The sequence below is a fragment of the Balaenoptera physalus genome, assembly GCF_965194825.1.
Source record: "Balaenoptera physalus genome assembly, chromosome: 6".
In the NCBI taxonomy this organism is placed as follows: Eukaryota; Metazoa; Chordata; class Mammalia; order Artiodactyla; family Balaenopteridae; genus Balaenoptera; species Balaenoptera physalus.
The window spans coordinates 19,064,700-19,087,222 of NC_138885.1; the positions used below are offsets into that span (position 1 = coordinate 19,064,700).

The following is a 22,523-nucleotide window of genomic DNA, read 5'->3' on the forward strand; positions in this document are numbered from 1 at the left end:
ACCAGGTTATCTGCCTTCCGTTAACTCATGGAGTGGCAAAGAGGCATAGATCCTCTGCTCACAGACTGATTGGAGCTGTCTTATTCATGGCGCCACCGCAAAGGCATGGGAAAGACATCCCTAAAAACTTTAAATAATCAGAATGACCATGATAGATGGTCTCCTCCAAAGATGACCACCCAATGACCCAAACATTTAGGTGTCCATGTCCTGGTGTAGTTCCCTCCTTCACCGAAAACAGGTTGGTCCTGTGAATCCCTGTAATCTATAGAACCTGGCAGAAGTAATACCCTGCCACTTCCAGGACTTAGCTTTAAGAAGGTCTAGAGTCTTCTATTTTTGCCCTGAGTCACCATGGAAGAAGTCCTGTTGGCGAGACCAAGTGGAGTGAGACACAGACAGCCATCCCAGCATCCCTGCTGAGCCTAGCCTTCTAGCCATCCCACCAAAGCAACAGACGTGGGTGAGTCATCTTGGATACTACAGCCTGGTGGAGCCCCCAGAGGATGGCAGTCCCAGCCAACATAAGGAGCAAAAGAACCACCCAGCTGAGCCCAAGCAACTCAGAAATGTGAAAGAGAGTACAATGGTAGTTGTCTTAAACACTAAGTTCAGGAATTGTTTATCATGCAGTATTAGAAAATAGTAACAATGAGAGGAGGAAGAGGAGGGGGAAAGCTATCTTCATCTGAACCATCACTACATGCCTCATCCTTTACATACATCATCTAATCTTCACTAACACAGGCTTTATGGTACCAATTTACACATGAAGTTGGATGAGGTTAAGTAAGTTATCTAAGGTCGAGAAGAGATGGATTTGAAACTCAGCTCTGACCACAAAGCTCATTTTCTTAATAACTGTGTTACACTTTTCACAAAATATATCATATAATTACTGGTCTCTGATGCATAGTTGGAAAATTGGGTTAACAAAAAAAGTTGCTAATTATTAGACACTTATTTTAAGTAATATAAATGGAGGCCTTGTGTTGCAGTGAAAATAGCTCTCAACGAGGAGCTTGGAAACTTGAACTTGACTTCTGACCTAATTACCAGCTGTGTAAAAATGAACAAGCAATTTGACTACCAAAAGGTCCCTTCCATAAAAAATGAAAATAATGTCTCAGATTTTTGTGGTACTTGTGGGATCAAAATGATATATTTAATATAAAGAACTTTTGCATGCCAAAAAAAGGAAAATAAAAGTCCAATACAAATGTGAAGAATTGTTGAATTAATTTGACATTTCTCTACTCCGTAGTTATCACAGAAGTTCTGTTTCAAACTGTGTTTTCCTGCCTCCTTCCAAGATAAATGTTCATATAAATACTGTTTTGTTTGAGCTTTGGAACACATCACTTTTTTAAAAATGGGAAATAAACTCAAAGACAGCTATTTAATACATCATCACTTTTTATTAATATTTTTGGAGGCAAAATTGTAAAAAGCAGAAACCTTCTGGCCTCTAGTGAATGGCTATATTCTTCATCCCTTTGATCCACTGATTTATGAGTTTTGTTCCTGGGGAAGGAGCAACGGCTTTCAGCAACGTGTGATGAGAATACTCACGGTCCTGACGCAGGCAAAGAGAGGTCTCCTCGTGGTACTGGATACCAGGAATGAAGTACGAAAGAGATCATGGCTACAGAGACTGTCTGGCAAAAAGCCAATGTGTATATGAAGTTATCTGTTCTATTAAATGAAATGAGATATAAGGATTCTCATAAAGAGAAACTCTCTGCTCCTTGGGTGGGCAGTGGCAGCTAAGAGCATTACAATATCCTCTGAAGTCATTGCCTAGAATCCTTTTAGCAGCTTTTGTTTTAGAAACTAAATGGTGGCACTGGTAGTCTCAACAATTTATGGGACATCCTTTGATCGGAAATTAAACCTAGTACCAGAAAAATATAATACATGTATAAAGCTTAAATTACAGAATTAAAAATAAGAGTTTTATTCGTGAACAAATTATGTGCCAACTCCTGAGTATGAGATGACAGGTGGTACAGAACACACTTTCTCTTGAAGGGTTAAGATGCTACTTTTCCAAAGGCCCCAAAGCACGTATATTTTCTAGTATGTGAACAAACGAAATATCGTGACTTCTAGTGTGAAGTAGAAGGAACAATGGTAGATTAAAACTAAATAAAGCAATCTGATTCGTGCCATAATACAAATGTTTAAATAAACCAAGGATAAAGTTGGAAATATAATCTGATCTGTCTGATTTTGAATATGCAACTTAGTTTCTGAGCAATGGTACTCACAGCATATTATGATAATAAAATATGTATAATATGTATATGTGTTTGCTTACACTTATGTGACATATTCTCATCCGCTCATTAAACAAAAGGGAACGTTACCCACTCTTCTTAAATCTAATTGCATAGAAATAGAAGCTGTGAGTAGGCAGTGAGACTAAACTCTTCATTAAAATTAACAATCCCATTAGGAAAAGTTATGCCTACAAAATAACAACTACTGTAGATTGATTATGGTTGATTCGGCATGCCTTTGTTCCAGCCTTCCTCAAATTGTTTTTTTCATTATGAATATTAATAATATCGTGTTCATGTTTGCTTTTCTTTTTATTAAATAACATTTATGAGACGCTGAAGACTCCTCTTAAATCCACATGTAAAAAGGCAGGGACAATATTCTCACAAGCATATTAAATTGTGGCTTCAGAAAAAGAACGACAAAGATAAAAATCTTGGGCATATTATAACCATTTAACTAGAAAATGAATGTGGCCACATGAACCAGTAGAGACATTTGATGATTCTGCCTTATCATTCTACAATATATGAAAGAACAATACACCTGTAGTTTAAAAAAAAAAAACAGCAGAAATTTCTGTTTAAATCTAGCACACTTGAGGTCATTCACTGACAACTGTACCCAGGTAGGTATTTCCTTCTAAGCTGTGCCCTCTCTCTCTGTTTTCCTCATCCTCCCTGCCTTCTCTCCTAGATTCATGTAGCAACAGAAGATCATTTAATCCCAACCAACCAAACAATAACAATGGCTGGACAACTGGGCTGGAGACGTCATAACAGTCCCATTTTTCCCCCTACAGCCACTGGTCTATAACACACTGGTGGCGCATACACAATACTCACAAAAGGAAGAGGTGGATTTTGCACTTATATAGTCATTTAGCCAATGGTGACAGCCAAATGAAGAAATCAGGCATCAACATAAATGTCTTTAGTCTGAAGGAGTCAAAGTGCTCAAGGACACTGGTTTATCTACGGAGCACAAGTTAATTTCAGAGTGAGGCAACAACGGACAGAGCTCTGTCAAGCAAGAATCGCACGAAAGACAAATATGTGATATCGCTTATATGTGGAATGTAAAAAAATGGTACAAACGAACTTATTTACAAAACAGAAATAGAATCACAGACGTAGGAAACAAACTTATGGTTATGGGGTGGGGTGGGGAGGGGGAGGGATAAATTGGGAGACTGGGATTGACATATACACTCTACTATATATAAAACAGATAACTGATAAGGACCTACTGCATAGCACAGGGAACTCTACTCAATACTCTGTAACGACGTATATGGGAAAAGAATTTTAAAAAGAGTGGACAAATGTACATGTATAACTGATTCTCTCTGCTGTACAGGAGAAACTAACACAACATTGGAAATCAACTCTACTCCAATAAAAATTAAAAAAAAAAAAAAGAACCACATGGAAGCACACCTCAGGGTTTTCAAGGCCATGAGAAGCACAAATAAGCAATATAAGTGGAGAACCAAAAGGATTCACTTTATGGAATTTCGAACAATATTCAGAAGTATCCACACTAATAACCACAACTACTTTGAATCATCTGCAAGCTTTCAAGTACATGAACAGAGTTACAATAGGTGTAGCAATGGAAAGAAATAAATATAGGGAATACATGAGTTATCAAGCAGTTAAATGCATTTGTATTCATAAATATGTAAGAAAACTGGAAAGCTTATCATAACTAATTGCTCCCATGAACAATTTTAGAGAAAAAGCAGCAAAGCCTTTCATTTTATACCACTGCATTGTTCTGCTGCCTGTTTTGGGGGAAAAAAGTGTTAAGAACATTTCTCGAAAATAGAAAATAATCACGGAAAAAGAAAAATCATTATTCTGTGTAATCTTATGTGAACAGCCAAAAGCCAGATGCATGATTTCCTGCACAGATTAAACAGAATGTGCAGACGGTGAACAGACCTGGAGTCCAGTCCTTGGAGACCAAACAGACAAATGATGGGACTCAACCCCGTACGCCGAAATCTCAGCATCTCCAGGGATGAATCAACTCAAGAGACCTGGCAGCAAAATCGGTGTGACTCCTATACTGTGCCCACTGTCATTTCGCATAAATCTCCCCATGAGGAAAACCAACAACAGTGCCCTTTAGCCAGACAAAGAACCAGATTCCCAACAGCAGGGTGTGGTCTCTTCTCTGTGTTGCAGACACTCCCTTGGCAAATACAGGCCACTTCCAATTCAGGGAGCTCTAATAGCTGCGTGGGGTCATTTATGGCAATGTTATACCACACACATGATTTGAAATAGCGGGACTGTTTTAAGTGCATTTTATAGAAGAAGTATTTGGACTATAGAGCACCCACCCAAAAAAAGACACATGCCTGCCAAGACACCCCAGTTTCATCAAGTTTTCACTGCTTCTGAAAAGCAGTGCTAGATAAGAGTCTTGCTAGATAAGGCTCCTAAGGCAAAAGAATCTAAAAGTTTGGGGCCCTTCCTGATTCTCCATCTTGGCAACTCTTTTCCATCTGGTCACTGAAAAAAGAACGGAGGTTCTTACACTGGGAGAACTCATGAAATGTCCCTTCTTTCCTATTCTCATGCCACCCCCCTAATCCAGGTCTTCATCCTGTCCTGCAGGACAGAGCCAGTCTCCTATTCATCCTGCATCCCACTCCCCACCCAGATCCCACCCCCTATGCACGTCTTCAGGTGCGTGCTTCTAACATCTTTCACCCATACAGCCTCTGACTCAGAAACCTCAATGGCCTCCAAAGCATTTTCCAAAATAGGCTCCCCATTAAAAATGGATTCAGCGATCAAAGTATTTTGGGAAACTTAGAGATTACAATGCAGATTAGCACATTAAAGCCTCGGAGAATGTCTGCAGGAGAGAAAATCTGTTTAACTTTCCCTCAGCTTTTCTTACCTTTCAACCATGCGGACTTGTTTTGACCAATACACCTATAACACCCAGCGGAACGACTGTTCCAGGGAGACATGCCTTGGGCAACGCTACCCCAGGGGACCAAGTCCAAAGTGCTCAGCACACAGACACTGAGCCATATGGATGGGTCCCTACTACTTCTCCATCTTCAGCAACCCCTTCTCCTGCAGGGCTGCTTCAAGTGCCTGCCTCAGAGGCTGAGAGCAAGCCCTCTCCTGACTAGATCTTTCTCCCACCTCCCGTTACGCTGATTTCCTACGCTGTTTTTGTCACCTTGCGGGTGTGTTTCCTCTTCCACCTAGATAGTAATGTCCTCTCTCCTCCAGGACATTTGTATCTTAAAACTAATTTTAGGGCTTCCCTGGTGGCGCAGTGGTTGAGAATCTGCCTGCCAATGCAGGGGACACGGGTTCGGGCCCTGGTCTGGGAAGATCCCACATGCCGCGGAGCAACTAGGCCCGTGAGCCACAACTGCTGAGCCTGCGCGTCTGGAGCCTGTGCTCCGCAACGAGAGGCCGCGGTAGTGAGAGGCCCGCGCACCGCGATAGTGAGAGGCCCGCGCACCGCGATGAAGAGTGGCTCCCGCTCGCCGCAATTAGAGAAAGCCCTCACTTAGAAACGAAGACCCAACACAGCCAAAAATAAATAAATAAATAAAAATTTAAAAAAAAAAACAAACTAATTTTATAATTAACTTATAACTAATGACATTCTGTAACGACTTACTACGAATTCATGAAATCTGGGACATGGTCTTGTGCAGTGTAAGTGTTACACAAATGGTCTCTTTGAATGAAAATAAGGTGGATGTCTCCAAACGTGTCAGTGTAGGAAGAAGAAGAACGTGGCCATAATGACACAGAATGAAAACCTCAGAGTAATCGTAACTTAACAGAGTGGGGGAGGGATGTCCACAAAGCAGCATCAGGATTCCACAAGTTCTGGAAAACCACCACCAGTGCCAGAAATGTCTAAGGGGGAATCACAGACACAAAGGTGTGTAGACCAAACCCTAAAATGGACTGTCCAGTGAAAAAGAGGATGCATTCCCCCATATGATCTGAGGTAGACGTGATGATATGCAGGAAGAAGAGAAGAATGACAGTCCTTTTGGGCCATGTTAAATCCCAAGTTAGCTAATTTCCTAATTCCTAACATAAGAAATTCCTAAGCTTCCTCACTTCTCCGTTTTCTTCCTGCTGTCTAGTTAACAAATATGTATGAAAAGCCTTAATGCATTGAGAACTCAGCAAAAAAGACAAGTGGAAATGCATCAGGAAAATCAGGATAGACTCTGAGGTACAGAGGACCAAAGGTTTCTACCTTCTGAATGAAAGTCTTAGTGAAAGATAAGAACAATTTAAAGAAATACCTTAATGCAGCAAGGATGAGATCGGCTAAAATAATTCACAAAAGCAGGAAGTGGGCAGAATCATGCAATTGCAAATGTGTGTGTTTCTTTTGTTTACTTGTTTCTTTTGAGAACTAATGACTTTCTATTATTGCTCAATGTTCAGTATTAGAAGAATGGAGCTGGCTGCAGTCACTCTAAGTCTGACACGCTGCCTGACACATGGTAGGTACTTAACCCCAGTCTGTTGAGGCAACTTATGAATAAATAAGTGAATGAAAGATGGCAGGCAAGAAAGCCTTCCGGTGATGCAGAGAAATGTTGTGTTTGGCTGGAATTCTTTTTGTGCTGGAATTCCTTTAAACTGGAACACAGCGGACACTGAGTTGTAAAGATCAATCTATGCCTTCCCAAGTGAGTACCTGTTTCCCTTAAAAATATCATTATGAAGGATTAAAATTCATATGCCCAACAAATATTTAGATAGCCTATGTGATTCCCTTTTCATGTTGCAGTGATTCAGGCAAATTTAGGATTCCTAAGATAAAAGCATCACTCTAGAAATTTGAGAAGACAGTTCATTTTATACAATCTCAACGGGAAAAAGATGGAGAGTGACAGCTGAGTTTGGACACCTGTCACCAGGGAGGAGGTATGGAGAACAGCATTACAATATTAGAATATTAGCATGTTTAGGTGAAAAAACAAGGTGTGACTAAAAGGAAAAACAAAAGAGGAGAAGTCAAGTTATCAGAATTTGCATCAGGTGAAACGTGTGTTGAATCCTATATTTGACTCTGACGCCAGTGGTCAATAATCTGTGCTATTTTAGAATGCCATACTAACCATTTGGCACATGCAAATGTGTATTTATAAACTTGATATGATTTACATTAGAGAAAATTTTGGTAGCCTCAACGTTATACGATGAAAAAACAGAAATAAATCCAAAAAGTCACTGATGATAATGTGGTCTTTAAACTAAGGAAGAACTTCACAAGGGAGGTAAGACATTTTTCCTGGAGGCATTTGCAATAAAAATGAACAAAGAACTGAGAAAGGGAAGAGAATGAATTCCTCGCTGGCTGGTTAACAAAGCCCAGTCTTTTCTTTCTCTCTTTTCTATAATGCTGTGAACAGAGTGTAAGGGATCAAGAGATTGTTGAACCCAAATCCAACCTTGGATAATGTAGTTATTAAATAAAACACTATCAATATTTCCAAAAAACTCATTCAAACCACCTGAGGTAGGTTTCTCTGGTAAGGATAACTCTCTCCTTTGCAACCAATAGTATTTTGTTAATAACACTGCTATGAAACTTAAGTTTACCTTTATAATATCATCTCTCTACAATGGAGAAATAACATCTCTCTCACAGATCTCAAGACTGTTGCCGCCTTTAAAAAAGTATGTGTCTCTACCAAATGTAAAATAGATAGCTAGTGGGAAGCAGCCGCATAGCACAGGGAGATCAGCTCGGTGCTTTGTGACCACCTAGAGGGGTGGGATAGGGAGGGTGGGAGGGAGGGAGACGCAAGAGGGAAGAGATATGGGAACATATGTATATGTATAACTGATTCACTTTGTTATAAAGCAGAAACTAACACACCATTGTAAAGCAATTATACTCCAATAAAGATGTTAAAAAAAAAAGCACTTTTCAAAGAGAATGATGAATAGACAAAAAAAAAAAAAGTATGTGTCTGACACACACCAGGGCTTACTAAGTGACAGCTGTCTTTATTATGATGACGTTCCTTATTATTATGCTGGTTTTTTTCTTATCATATCGACACCTCCTCTCTTCCACCTTGAAAGCTGAGAACAAACTGTGTTTTTCATCTCTGCATCCCTGCACTGTGTGAAACACAGTGCCTTTCCCAGGCAGTGGATGAACTGAACGTTAACTGAAAGTTTCTAGGTTTACCTTAGAGACTAAACTGTTTGCATTTCAAAGAGAGAAAGAGGTGTCATCTCCCATCATACTGGTGGAAGGCATGTGCCCCTTCAGAAAGTAGCTGTAAGGGCTTTAAACTGTAACTTCCCTATAATGGTTGTCCTCTGTGGTGTACTGGGAGCTGGTTCAAAGATGAGATGGATGTGAAAAAAAAAGGCAGTCTTACTAGGTCTCAACCAAATGGAAAATAACATGAAAAGACCACAGAAGAGAGCATATGCTAATCTCCGTGAGCATTCGGGACTGTCCTAAGCCCTTGAAATATGTTAGACTTTATACTTTACACCTTATAAATGCATATTGTTTTCTCTTTTATTAATAAGGAAACCACATCGAGGTTAGTTATAGACATTAATAACTTTGCCTCAGATTACATCGATGGTATCAGGATCTGAGTCCAGGTCTACAAGACTCCCAGGTTTAAACTCTTAACCACCTGCCAGGTAACCTGCAGTTTTAGTAACACTCTGAGTTCAGGATCCATTTAGAGGCCATAGTCTTACCTACAGCAGTAAGCGCCATGACCTATTTTCGACATCTTTCAACACAACACAACACAACATACACTGATCCATTTGCTTCCCTTCCTTTCAACTCTCCCTGGCTGTCACAGAGCCTGAGAACCTGGGTACCAGCAACCTCCTTAACGCATTTTGTAGGTTAAGGTCATATCAAGTAACATGAAATAGTCATGCTGTCTGAGATGAGCAACAAATTCACAGGGACTGTTTACTTAATCCACTACCATCTAAGAAGACTGAGCAGGGGGAGACACATGAACAGAGTTACTGGGAGAGAGAAGGCTGGAAGAGAGTAATATTTAGGAAGCAATCTTGGTCAGAGGCAGCAGCCTTCGGCAGCAATACCGCAGGACTTCACTGCAGCAAGAAAACCTCTCAACCACCCACATTCTGTGTCCTTTAAACCACACCTACAGAAAGCCCAAAGGGCAAAACTATCAGATATTTGAAAGGAACACAGCTAATGGATCAGATGAAATGGCACAGCTCTGCAGAAAAAGCATGGAGGCTTGGAACGCAGAGCCTGGTCTCTAAAAATGCTCCTCAACAAATATTTATTGAACAGATAAATAACGGGGCCTCAGATTAGAGAGTCGGGGGGGGAGACCGACCCCCCTGAACCAGGGTGACGTTAGCCATCATCACAGTGCCCACAACTTTCCTCTGTTCATGTCTCTCACATTAAATAAGAAAATCAGAGGAGGATGCCTAGGGTTGGAATCAACCACACCTCTCTCTAAACTTCATTTGAAAACCTCAGGGATCCAGCAGAAGCTGCAGAAGTCCCCTGTCAGAGGAGGGTCCACTAGGTCCAATCGAATCCCCCCCAAAAAAATACATATATGTATAAAATACATATATATAATACATATATAATGTGTTTTTCATTGACATACAATCAACCTAAACATGTAAGTTCAGCTCTAGTCAAAATGTTATAATGTCTAAGAATGAAAATAATACATGGGAATGCCAAATAAGAGTAACAGGATTGGAAAAAAAGATTCTCCAGCAAAGAAAAACCAAAAAACCAAAAACCGAAAAACCAACACATCTAAAGGTTTCCACAGAGCCTCATGTTACTAAATAAGAAAAAGTTTCCTTGGGTATCTCCATTCTTTCCTAACAACAGACCTTACTCTGTGATTACTTTCTTGGCTTATCTGTTATCTAGTGGTACCCACAGCCAGCCTCTGGCCATAATCAGCTCCTTATGATATACCATCTTGCTTGTAAACCTTCTCGGAATAAAACTTTTCAAAATGACAAACAAGAGCCTCGCATGATGTCTGAAATGCCAACCAAATTTTCTATCTATCAGTTGGCATTCTAGACATCGTTTCTGGAGGAGAGTCACGAATGATATTCACAGCTGAGACGTGAGAGACAGCTGCCCTCCATGTTGAAGGGTAAGAGAAAAGGAACAAATCTACATAAAGGCCTTCTGTACATTTTCCCTATAAATGATAACAAAGAGAAATTTCTATTTATCCATCTGTTTTCATAGACAACCCCAGTTTTCAAAGTAGTGGGTGAAAAATGACCAAAACCCTGATTGTCTTCATATGGCTCAGACAAGGCACAAAAACTCGTGTTTTATGCTCTAAGTACAGAAAATTGCTTCATTTCTAAAGTAAATATATACCAGAAACTTGCGGATATCTCAAGAATGCCTTGTAACTAAAGAAAGTAACGTCTTGCCTACTCATTTTGCTTAATTTGCTAGTCTCCCAGCAACTTTGCGCTAACACTTTCATCCCATTTTAGATCCTGGGATGAGGCAATAGTCCAGAGCCCCAGAAAGCCTCCACCTCCAGCCGCCAGCCCTCTCAGGATGGAGTTTCTTCCCAGGATGCCTTTCTGGTACTGTGCATGTTCCATGCATTTCACTTATCTTCCCCAAGCTGCATTCCGCTAACTCATAAGCTTCTTCTGAATTGTTTATTCTGTGTTTTAAAGCTCCATCAGCTGTTGGGATGATTTGCAAGATTCTTTTTCTTTTTGGTTAAGCAGGATTGATGGGCCTTACTGGGCCTTTTGGTGGAATCCCTGCTATTTAAAATTCCTGCTGCTGGGATTAAAGCAGATAAAGCCTGTGAAAGCCTTTTGTAAACTGTAAAGTCCTGGTCAAATGTAGTGTGCTGTTATAATATTAACCATCATGGCAATAACCACAATCCAGCTATAATGGAGGCTTTAGAATGATGACAGCCATTTGGGCTCTGTCTCTGCTCCATTCCCAACTCAGGGCCTTGGTTGGTGTCCCACACTGGAGAACCTCACAAGAAAGTTTTGTTGGCACGAACAAATGAATGACTTCAAAATGTCACATCGTTTTCCAAATGCATGTCCACGGGCAAAACGAAGCTAGGCATGACAATTTAGATAGTGAAAATACTCTGCTCAAAATACTGGGGTGCTCAGAAAAATACTGCAGAACAAAAACTTCTTTTAAAGATAATCTCATTGATAATAAAATCTGGCCCTTTGCCCTCAGTACTGGGGAGGAAGGGAAGGGGTACAGATGGGGACAGGAATTGCTATTAGTCCGGAAAAATTTCTATTAGTTCACAATAGCTTAGAGGAGGAAGCTGCCATCCCAGAAAAGGGGAGGTGGTAATGAGTTTGGGGGGTTAATATGCGAAAACACAGAAGTGGTAAAGGTCATCCCAGCACTGAACATCCCAAGCTCAGGCTTATTCCCCAGATTGTGTCTTTCTGGGTTGGAAAGGACCAGCTCTCTGCGGGAGAAGGGAAGAGGCAGTGCAGTGGGAGGAGAGGAGTCGCTGAGGAAGAGGTACCGATAGGAAAGGAATTATTTTTGGAAAATGCTTTCCTGAGCACTTGCAGGAACACTTCCGGTCATTAAAGACGTGATCTATTTTAAGTAACTATGTGTAGGATGCGGTGTGTGAGCTGACAGTAGAAAGGAAGATGATCGCGTCCAGAAACAGCGGCCCCGTTTATCCGTCGCAATAGAATCCTTGAGAATAAGAAGGGAAACTCACTCGGGGGAGACTGCTGGTGACTCAGGAAAGCAAATGCAGGCACCAAACCTACGCCTAGGGGATGAGGCTATCCTAAGAGCCCCTTTTTACTAAGGGGTGGGCTGGGGCGGGGCGGGGCCTAGAGTTGGAAAGGGTAGCAGGCGGTCTGCAGGGCTCCAGCGGCGGGGAGGGCCCCTGCCCCAGCGTGGCCGCTGAGCTCCAGAAAATATCGCATTTCTGCCCATCAATCAGCATTAAGCTGCGGTAGGGGCTGAGCTTTCGGCACAGGCAGTTGCCAGTAGCAACAGGGCACACACCAGTAGCTCCTGGCGAGCTGGGGCGACAGCAGCCAGTGAGGGGCTGCCAGGGCCAGACGCCCTGAGCCGGGTAGACAAGGTCAGGGACCCACTGGTGATAGGCCTGGGGAGGGGGTGGGGATGAAGGCAGGCCCCAGGGGCCACAAGGTGGCCCAGGCCGCTGGCCCCCGGGGGTCGGGGGACGAAGGGTTTCCGGCGGCACAACATTGCCTGTGCCAAGTACAGCAGCCTCCCGGGGCCCCATGGAGGCGCCTGGCTCTGCCGGCCCCGGGAAACAGAAGTCAACGCCAAGGGGCAAAAGGGGCACTGGTGCTGTGCTTGGGTGCGTCGGAGTTGTCAAGATCCGCGCCTTCCCCGCCACCCCTTCCCCCTTCAGGAGTCTCTGGAGGACGCCAACGTGGAACTGTGTCTGCACGTGTGCTTGTTTTCATTTGCGCTTCCAGCGCAAAAGCGAGGTCCCACGGGTGGAAAGGAGGGCGGGTGTGTGTGTGTGCGCGCGCGCGTGCGTGCGTGTTGTGCGGGGCTCGGACTGCGTGGGAGCCGGAAGGGGGATGAAAGCACGCACACCCGGCTCCCACCCACCGCCTGCGGAGCGGGGCCAGGTGCAGGCGCTTGGGGAAGAGAGCCCGTGACCTCGTGCCACCTCTCCGAACTTCTCCCCCTGCTGTTGGGATCCGGTAAGGTGGAAAAAGAAAGGCGACGGTGAAGGAGGGCGGTAGAGGGCAGAGATGGACCGAGGAGACCAGAGGGAGGCACAGAAGCAGGGAGTCCGCGCGGACTAGTGGAAGCAAAGGGGCCGAAGGGTCAGGCTAGGGAGCGCGGGCGGCGCGCGCGGGCGGCGCGCCCGGGAGGGGAGCCGGCTGGCGTCTCCTTACCTGGCCAGTGGTGGAGCATTTTGCAGCGGGTCGGGGTCGGGGTGGGCAGACCCTGCAGTGCGGTCACTTCGGGGGCAGCAAGGCGCTGGCCGCGGAGCTTGGAGTTGACCAACTTGCCATGTCCGGGGCTCGCGGAGGCGTCCGGCGCTCGCGGAGGGGTCCGGGGCTCGCGGAGGCGTCCGGGGCCACGCGCACCGCGCCGCCCACGCGCGCCCGGCAGCCGAGCCTCCTCCGTGCGCTCTTCCGCTTTGTGTTGCGCAGGTCTTCCTGCGCCTGCCTCCCGGTGTCTCGGTGCCCTCTCGGCAATGGACTTTTTCCCCGGCCTTCCGGGAGGCCCCTCGGGTCCGCGAGCCACTTTCCTCCCGGAGGCGCGCGTTAAACAGCTGCCCCGTCGCGCCTGGCGGGGCCGCGCGGTGCGCTCCTAGCAGGCGGCTCCGTCCCACAGATTCCCGCCCCCCACCTTCTCCCCCTCCCCGCCCCTCCGCGGCCCCCCCATCAGAAGCTGCTTAGGATCAGGCTGTCAAATCCGGCCCATCTGCTGCAATCATAATCAGCCTCAACCGAACGGTTCTGACAAATCTCTGCCTGGAGCCGGAGTTGGGGAAGCCGATGGGTGAGGGGAGGGGAGGAGGGGGCGACAGGGACCCGCGCGGGGAGAGGGGGGCCTGTGAGGCTTCTATTGTCTGCCCCAAACAGAGGAACTGGAAGGGGAAATGGGGATCCCGAAAGAGAAATAGTGCTTTCCTTTCCCAGTTCCCAGTAAGAAAAATCAATCCATCCCGGCAGGCCCTTGGCATATCCCTCCCCTTACCCGCATCCCAAACCGCTGCTTGCTCTGTCTGGGTGGAACGAATTTCTGCTAATGAACTGAACAAACAGGTCCTGTAACCTTATCATCAGGCTGATCCAGAGACTGGCACGGATATCCAAAGTACAGTATTGTAATTGGCAGGTAAGAGCTGGAACTAACAGTCGTTTGTCTGGAGTCAGAAGTTGGTTCCCAAGTACATTTGGGGATCAAGTTGATGGAGGGAGAATCAGCGTGTAATTCACGATGAAGCTGGGCCCTTTGCCTCCTGTTGGCATTTTGAGAGGTAAAAGGAAAACCTGATTTGGGCAAGAAAATGCTGCACTCAGTTTAGCCCCAGCCTAAGTTTAAAGAATTCTCCTATTTCCCCCCATATTCTTGTGGAAATGCTCTTCTTAAAGAAATGTTACTTTATTAGAAAATCATGACTTCTAAAACTGATATTTTTTTCCAACTAACATAGTTTCTTCTACAGATGAAATAAGGTGCTCCTTTCCATAATATACTTTTAACTATTTTAATATCCCATATTTCTACTGGCCATAAGCTTTTGAGGATTATGGCAAAAGTTTTTTTCTTTTTTAATAAAACTAACAGCAGTCCTATATATACATAAATCTTAAAGCATAAAGAATACAACCAATGGGATTATGCCTGGTTTTGTACATTCTTCTTAAGTGCTGGAAAAGTTCAATTATCCTGAATGACAGTATTTGTTAGGGAAATAATTTGCTGGATAAACCAATCACCAGTTGAAAAGTGGAAGAAAAAATGTTAAGCCATTTTTTCAGATAGGTATAAGAGCTAGGCAAAAGTAAGTATACTTTACTGTGAAAATTGAATAGAGCTTCAAATTAGTGCTCAAATCTTTCTTTTGCTTTATGCTATAGTTGAGAAATGTGGGCAAGTCACAGTAAGCCCCAAATTATCTAGCCAGAGACTGTGTCCTCTATTTATTTTACAGCCCAGCGGTACTTACAACAGCATTATGCAATCATGGGCACTCCATGAGTACCAGTGGTTTGGAGTTTTGATTTACAGCTCAGAATTAAAATCATTTACATCACTGTGGCTTGACAGGTGAGGTAAAATGAAGTTCAAGGGTTCCTCTCCCCAGTAAGTAAATAATATACGTCAAGGACAGCTATGGATCCGATTTTAAGATGTTTTTATTAAGATTTAAATGTTTGTGATTTTTCATGGTCAATTTGTTTAATGTGTTTGTTAATCTTAAAGATTTTGTTAAAAGATTGATCAAAATGGTACCAAGAAATAAATATTTCCAAAAAGGTCCTCCTCTCCACCAGAATGAAATATCATGCTGGTGAATAATTTAAGGAACAGTGTCCAAGAAATTGGTGTTGTCCACGGAGGTAAAAGTTGAGTGGAGAGTCAGACCGTGGGCTGCAGGCACCTTCCTGCTGTGTTCTGCAGTGTTTTTTTCCCCCAAGTTGCTGGTGGGGAGGGGGGCATTGCATCGGGACTGAGTAAGTGATAGGCGAAATTGATGGCCCCACCTCCAATTCATCATGTCCTTGGTTCTTCAAAATATATCCTGCCCAGTTCTCTCAGTTATTTACTTCTCAGTCATTTATTGAGTGCTTATACTATGTGTCAGTGCGGGAAAATAAATATGAGTAAAAAAATCAGAAAAAACCATTTTGACCATGTGGAACTTACATTCTGGAGGGGAAGACAGACATTAGAAAAGAATAAGGAAATAATATTTTCTGTTAGAAAGCAATCAGTGCTATGGAGAAAAATAAAGCAGGGAGGGCTGGGTGATATTCAGGTCTAAACAGAGTTCTCAGTGATGATCCCACTGAAAGTGCTACGTGTGAGTAAATAAAGGAGGGGAGGAAGCAGGTAAGTCATGCAGGTATCTGAGGGAAGATGGTCCCAGGAAGCAGAAAGAGCAGGTGCAGTGGCCCTTAGAGGTAAGTGTGCCTGGGTGAGGCCTAAGAACAGCAGTGAGGCAAAGGGATGGAACCGAGGGATGGAACAGAGGGTTCATGGGGGTAGTCTGAGAGGGCAGATCATTGGGTGGGACTTAGTCCAGTTTAAGGACTGGCTTTTACTCTAAGGGGTGTGGGAGGGGAAGGGAGGCAGAGGATCTTGAGCAGAGGAACTTCGTGATCTGACTTTTGTTTAAGGAATCATTCTGGCTACCGTATTGCAAATTAATTATAGGAGAAAAAGAGGAAGGAAAGGGGGAGATATGTTATTAGGCTACTGGGCAGAATCCAGGTAAGAGAGGATGACTTGCACGGGACCCTAGCAAGAAGAATAATGAGAACTGGTGGCAGTTTGGGATGGTTTTGAATTTAGAGCCAACAATATTTGCTCAGGAGAGGGGGTTTGGAAATCAAGGAAGGAATAAAAATAACTCCAAGTGTTTGGACTTTAGAGGCGAAAAGAATGGAGTTGCTATTAATTGAAATGGGAAAGACTATGGTTAGAGTAAATTTTGGTGGAAGAACCCAAGGTTCAGTATTGGATGCCTACTAAATTAAATTTTTTTAATAGTTAATTTATGCAAAGCCTTTAGAATAGTTCCTGGTTTTTGCTAAGGACCATATAAATCTTTGCGGTGCTGGAGCTTGTGTTAGTGGGGTATATGTTGATGGCTGTTATTGTTATTATTGATGTTTGCCAACCAAAATGAGATATTGAGAAGGCAGTTGAATAATATTCATGTATTATGTTCAAGGCACAAGTCCAGGGTGGAGATGTAAATTTGGGAGTTGTATAGATGGTTAAATTCATCAGATTGGGTAGGTCGTTAAGGCTGAGAGTAGTTAGAAAAGAGAACGTGTTCAAGGATTAAATCCTGAGAGGCATGCCAACTTTAAAAAGTCAAGAGGATGAAGAGGAACCAAAAAAGGAGACCACCCCAAGTGGCAACCAAAGATAGAGAAGGTAAACCAGGAGAGTGGACTCCCCCAGGAACCTAGTATAGAAGGTATTTCAAAAAGGAGGGGGTGGTACTTCCCTGGTGGCACAGTGGTTAAGAATCCGCCTGCCAGTGCAGGGGACACGGGTTCGATCCCTGGTCTGGGAAGATCCCACAGGCCGCGGAGCAGCTAAGCCCGTGCGCCACAACTACTGGGCCTGCGTCCCTAGAGCCCGAGCTCTGCAACAAGAGAAGCCACCGCAACGAGAAGCCCACGCACCGCAATGAAGAGCAGACCCCTCTCGCCACAACTAAAGCCCGCGCGCAGCAACAAAGACCCAACGCAGCCAAAAATAAATTAAATATAAAATTAAATTAAAAAGGAGGGAGTGATATGCTAATCAGTCTCCTGATATGATTTTCTCCATAGAGAACCCAAAAGAACAAGTAGGAAGGCTAATGAGAGAGTTGATAAAGGGTAGAGAAAAACTTAATTATCTGTTGTCTGTTTACAGTACAACATCCAGGGTGTCCCAGCACCTAAGTAAAGATCGGGGCATGAAAGGTATTCAGTGTGTGCTAAATCAAGTAATGAATCAATGAAGGATCAAATGCCTTATTCTGCAAAGTATTTCTCAACTGAAGGTCCATGGATGATTTCAGAGGGGTCGTCTATTGTAAAATTCAAGAAATATTGGCGTAGGACAAGGTTTCTGAGAGGGAAGAGAGATGTTTCCCTTTCAGTAAGCAATGTCAATAGACCAAAGATTTCTAGCCCACAAGTTTCATATAGAACATTTTCTCAGATCATGTTCAATAAAATTTAAATTAGTAACAAAGAAACAACTCCTATACATATAGAAGTTAAAATATTCTTCTATGAGTAATCTTACAACTTAAGACAACAACCCAATTAAAATGAGCAAAAGATTTAAATACATTCTTATCCAAGAAGATATAACAATGACAAATCATTGCATGAAAAGATGCTCATCCTTATTAGTCATTGAAAAAAGCAAATTAAAATCTCAATTAGTTTTACTCACACCCACTAGAATCGACAAAGTTAAAAAGACTAACAATAACAAGTGTTGGCAAGGATGTAGAGCAACTTAATTTCTCATACATTGCTGGTGGAAATGCAGAATGGTACGGCAAGTTTGAAAAGCCAATTGGCAGTTTCTCAAAAAGTTAACCATGCACTTAAAAAGACCATCCAGCAATTCTACTCCTGGGTATTTACCCAAGAGAAGTGAAAACGTGTTGACATAAAGACTTGCATGTATATGTTTATAGCGGCTTTATTCATAATATCCCCAAACTGGAAACAACCCAAATTTCCATCAACTTGTAAATAGATAAGCAACCTCTGGTAGATCCATCCATACCATGAAATACTACCCAGCAATCAAGAGTAACCAACTACTGATAAACTTAACATGCATAAATCTCATTCTTTTCATTATGCAAAATGAAAGAATATCATACTTTGTGATTGGCTTTTGTTTGATTTCATTTGCTTCTAAAAAAAATCTAGAGACAAAAAGAAGATCAGTGTTGCCTGGGGTTGGGGATGGAGAGGGGATTTGACTATACAGAGGCACAAAAGGGAAATACTGGCATGTGAAAAATATTCTATATCATGATTGTGTGGTTACAACACTATATTTTGTCAAACTCATCAAATTGTACACCTAAAAATCGGTGAATTTTATTGCATGTAAATGAAACCTTGATAAAAATAAGTTTATGAATCACTTTGCAGTACACTTGAAACTAACATAACAGTAAATAAACTATATTTCAATAAATAAATAAAAGAATAAAGGATTCTTTTGGTAGGGGAATTACAGTGCTTTCCCATTGAGAAGAGGAGGCTTATCTCAGAATTTCACAATTTGTAGGGAAACACAAAAGACCCCGAATAGCCAAAGCAATCTTGAGAACGAAAAATGGAGCTGGAGGAATCAGGCTCCCTGAATTCAGACTATACTACAAGCTACAGTAATCAAGACAGTATGGTACTGGCACAAAAACAGAAATATAGATCAATGGAACAGGATACAAAGCCCAGAGATAAGCCCATGCACATATGGTCTCCTTATCTTTGATAAAGGAGGCAAGAGTATACAGTGGAGAAAAGACAGCCTCTTCAATAAGTGGTGCTGGGAAAACTGGAAAGCTACATGTAAAAGAATGAAATTAGAACACTCCCTAACATCATACACAAAAATAAACTCAAAATGGATTAAAGACCTAAATGTAAGGCCAGACACTATCAAACTCTCAGAGGAAAACATAGGCAGAACACTCTATGACATAAATCACAGCAAGATCCTTTTGGACCCACCTCCTAGAGAAATGCAAATAAAAACAAAAATAAACTAATGGACCTAATGAAACTTAAAAGCTTTTGCATAGCAAAGGAAACCATAAAGAAGACAAAAAGACAACCCTCAGAATGGGAGAAAATATTTGCAAACAAAGCAATGGACAAAGGATTAATCTCCAAAATATACAAGCAGATCATGCAGCTCAATATTAATAAAACAAAGACCCCAATCCACAAATGGGCAGAAGACCTAAATAGACTTTTCTCCAAAGAAGATATACAGATTGCCAACAAACACATGAAAGGATGCTCAACATCACTAATCATTAGAGAAATGCAAATCAGAACTACAATGAGGTATCACCTCACACTGGTCAGAATGGCCATCATCAAAAAATCTACAAACAATAAATGCTGGAGAGGGTGTGGAGAAAAGGGAACCCTCTAGCACTGTTGGTGGGAATGTAAATTGATACAGCCACTATGGAGAACAGTATGGAGGGTCCTCAAAAAAGTAAAAATAGAACTACCATAGGACCCAGCAATCCCACTACTGGGCATATACCCTGAGAAAACCATAATTCAAAAAGAGTCATGTACCAAAATGTTCATGGCAGCTCTATTTACAATAGCCAGGACATGGAAGTAACCTAAGTGTCCATCGACAGATGAATGGATAAAGAAGATGTGGCACATATATACAATGGAATATTACTCAGCCATAAAAAGAAACGAAATTGAGTTATTTGTAGTGAGGTGGATGGACCTAGAGACTGTCATACAGAGTGAAGTAAGTCAGAAAGAGACAAGCAAATACCGTCTTCTAACACATATATATGGAATCTAAAAAAAAAAAAAAAAAAATAGGTCATGGAGAACCTAGGGGCAAGATGGGAATAAAGACACAGACCTAGTAGAGAATGGACTTGAGGATACAGGGAGGGGGAAGGGTAAGCTGGGACAAAGTGAGAGAGTGGCATGGACATATATACACTACCAAACGTAAAATAGATAGCTAGTGGGAAGCAGCTGCATAGCACAGGGAGATCAGCTCGGTGCTCTGTGACCACCTAGAGGGGTGGGATAGGGAGGGTGGGAGGGAGGGAGATACAAGAGGGAAGAGATATGGGGACATATGTATATGTATAACTGATTCACTTTGTTCTAAAGCAGAAACTAACACACCACCATAAAGCAATTATACTCCAATAAAGATGTTAAAAAATTTTAAAAAAATCACCAATTTGTAATCCCCAATGAAGTAACTGATCCAAATTAAAATCACCAGTAGATGCCAAAGTCATTACGTACCAGATTGATGGAAAAGAAAATACTCATCCAGTATCAAATATCACCTCCTGATTTTTTGTTAATTGCCAAGGGAAAAGTTACAGTATACAAGGGAGAGATCCCCTGACACGTTTCTGCTTATATGATGCTGTGTGAGAAGTGCGTTGTGTCACTTATGGAGTATTCTTGTAAAAACCATGTTTAATCTGAACCTAAGCAAGGCCCTTGACATAATTCCCAGCTTATAAGAAGTATGGAAGATAAAGGATCAGATAAATAGTACCACAAGGAAACAATGAGGCATACGCAGAATACAAGGTGCTCTGCAGCACTTCAAAAAGTCAGTGTCTGGGTAGAAGAAAGTAGAGGCACTAAAAACAGATTAAACGAGACATGACATAACTAAATGAAATGAATGGGGTTAGATCTTGGTCCAAATTAAGAGATATAAAAGACACTTTGGAAACAATTGGAGAAATTCAAATAAGGCTGCTACTGGATAGGATAAGAGAAATTTTATTACTTTTCCTAATGGTGAAAATGATATTGTGGCTATAAAGGAAGTGGTCCTTATTTTTAAAAGACACATGCTAAAGTATTCAGGGTGAAGTATCATTGTGTTTACCACTCACTTTGGAAAAAATATATATGAAACAAAAATACTAATATTAATTGATGCCAAGTTGTAGATAGATGAGTGTTTCATTGCCCTGGTCTTTTAATTTTTCTATACATTGAATTTTTTCTTAGTAAAAATGAAAAAATACACACTTACAAAACCCATGGATCAATAATTAAATATAAAGGAATTAGAAAAAATTAGAATTTGATGTCTTAAAACACTATGTATCAAAACTTGTAAGATGAAAAGAACTAAAGGGGTACATAGAGAGAAATTCATAATTTTAGTGCATATTCTGGAAATGAAGAAAATTGGAAAATTAATGTGCAAAGCCTCCAAGCAAAGAGGGTAGACAAAGTCTAACAGCAATAAACAAGTAAAGTAAAAGAATTAATAAAGATAAAATCAAAGTCTAATAAAGTATAACAAAACATTAATATAGGATCAATAAAACAATACCTGCTTAGATCAATGAAAAACAGAGGAGACATAAATCAATAAGCTTAGGAATAAAAAAGGCTCCATAACTAAGGATACAACAGAGATTTAAAATAATAGGACTACTTCATTGTGAGCAACTTTACAGCAATAAATTTTAAAACAGGTAAAATTATCAATGTCCTAAAATTTTAAAAATCTTTCCATAAAACTCAAGCATCAACAGAATCTTGAACAAGAGATCAATTCAATAGTTGAAAATAAAAATTTACCCCTGCATAACCCATAGGCCTAGATTTTAAAAACATCTTTATTGAGATATAATTCACATACCATAAAATTCACCCATTTAAGGCGTACAATTCATTTGTCTTTAGCATGTGCAGGTCATGCAACCATCATCATCGTTTAAGTTTAGAAGAATTTTCATCACCCACCAAAAAAACCCCACAGTACCTATTTGCAGTCACTCTTCATTCTCCAGCCAGACGTAACCAACAATCTACTTTTCTATCTCTGTAAATTTGCCTATTCTGGGCATTTCATATAAATGCACTTATACAGTATGTGACCTTTTGGGTTTGGCTTCTTTGACTTAGCATAATGCTTTCAAGATCTGTCCTGTTGTAGCAGTATCAGTATTTCACTCCTTCCTGTTGCCAAATAATATTCCATTGTATGAATATATCACATTGGATAAATTTCAGCTCCTATGCCCATTTTTATATTGGATTATTTGTCTTTTTATTGTTGAATTGTGGGCCCAGATTTTTTTTAGGGCAATTTTTACAAAGCTTGAAAACAGTACAAAAACTGTAATGTCCAAATCTTACAGGAAAAGTTCTAGAAAATAGAAAAAGAAGGCGAGCGGAGTGGCGGGAGAAAGCATGAAGTAAAGGGGGAGAAAAAGGAGA

The 22,523-nt window shown here is 41.7% G+C and overlaps 1 protein-coding gene across 18 annotated transcripts in view; it reads right to left on the reverse strand.

Moving 5' to 3' along the window:
• Positions 1-22,523, reverse strand: part of NCKAP5 (NCK associated protein 5) — a 1,104,646-nt gene that overhangs the window by 599,368 nt on the left and 482,755 nt on the right. The window contains exon 1 of one of the 18 annotated variants that reach the window (XM_082465756.1): positions 13,227-13,391. The exons of the other annotated variants lie outside the window; for them this stretch is intronic. The gene's annotated coding sequence lies outside the window, so the exon portion shown is untranslated. Of the gene's footprint in view, positions 1-13,226; positions 13,392-22,523 lie in introns of those variants that run through there. 18 annotated transcript variants of the gene reach the window in all.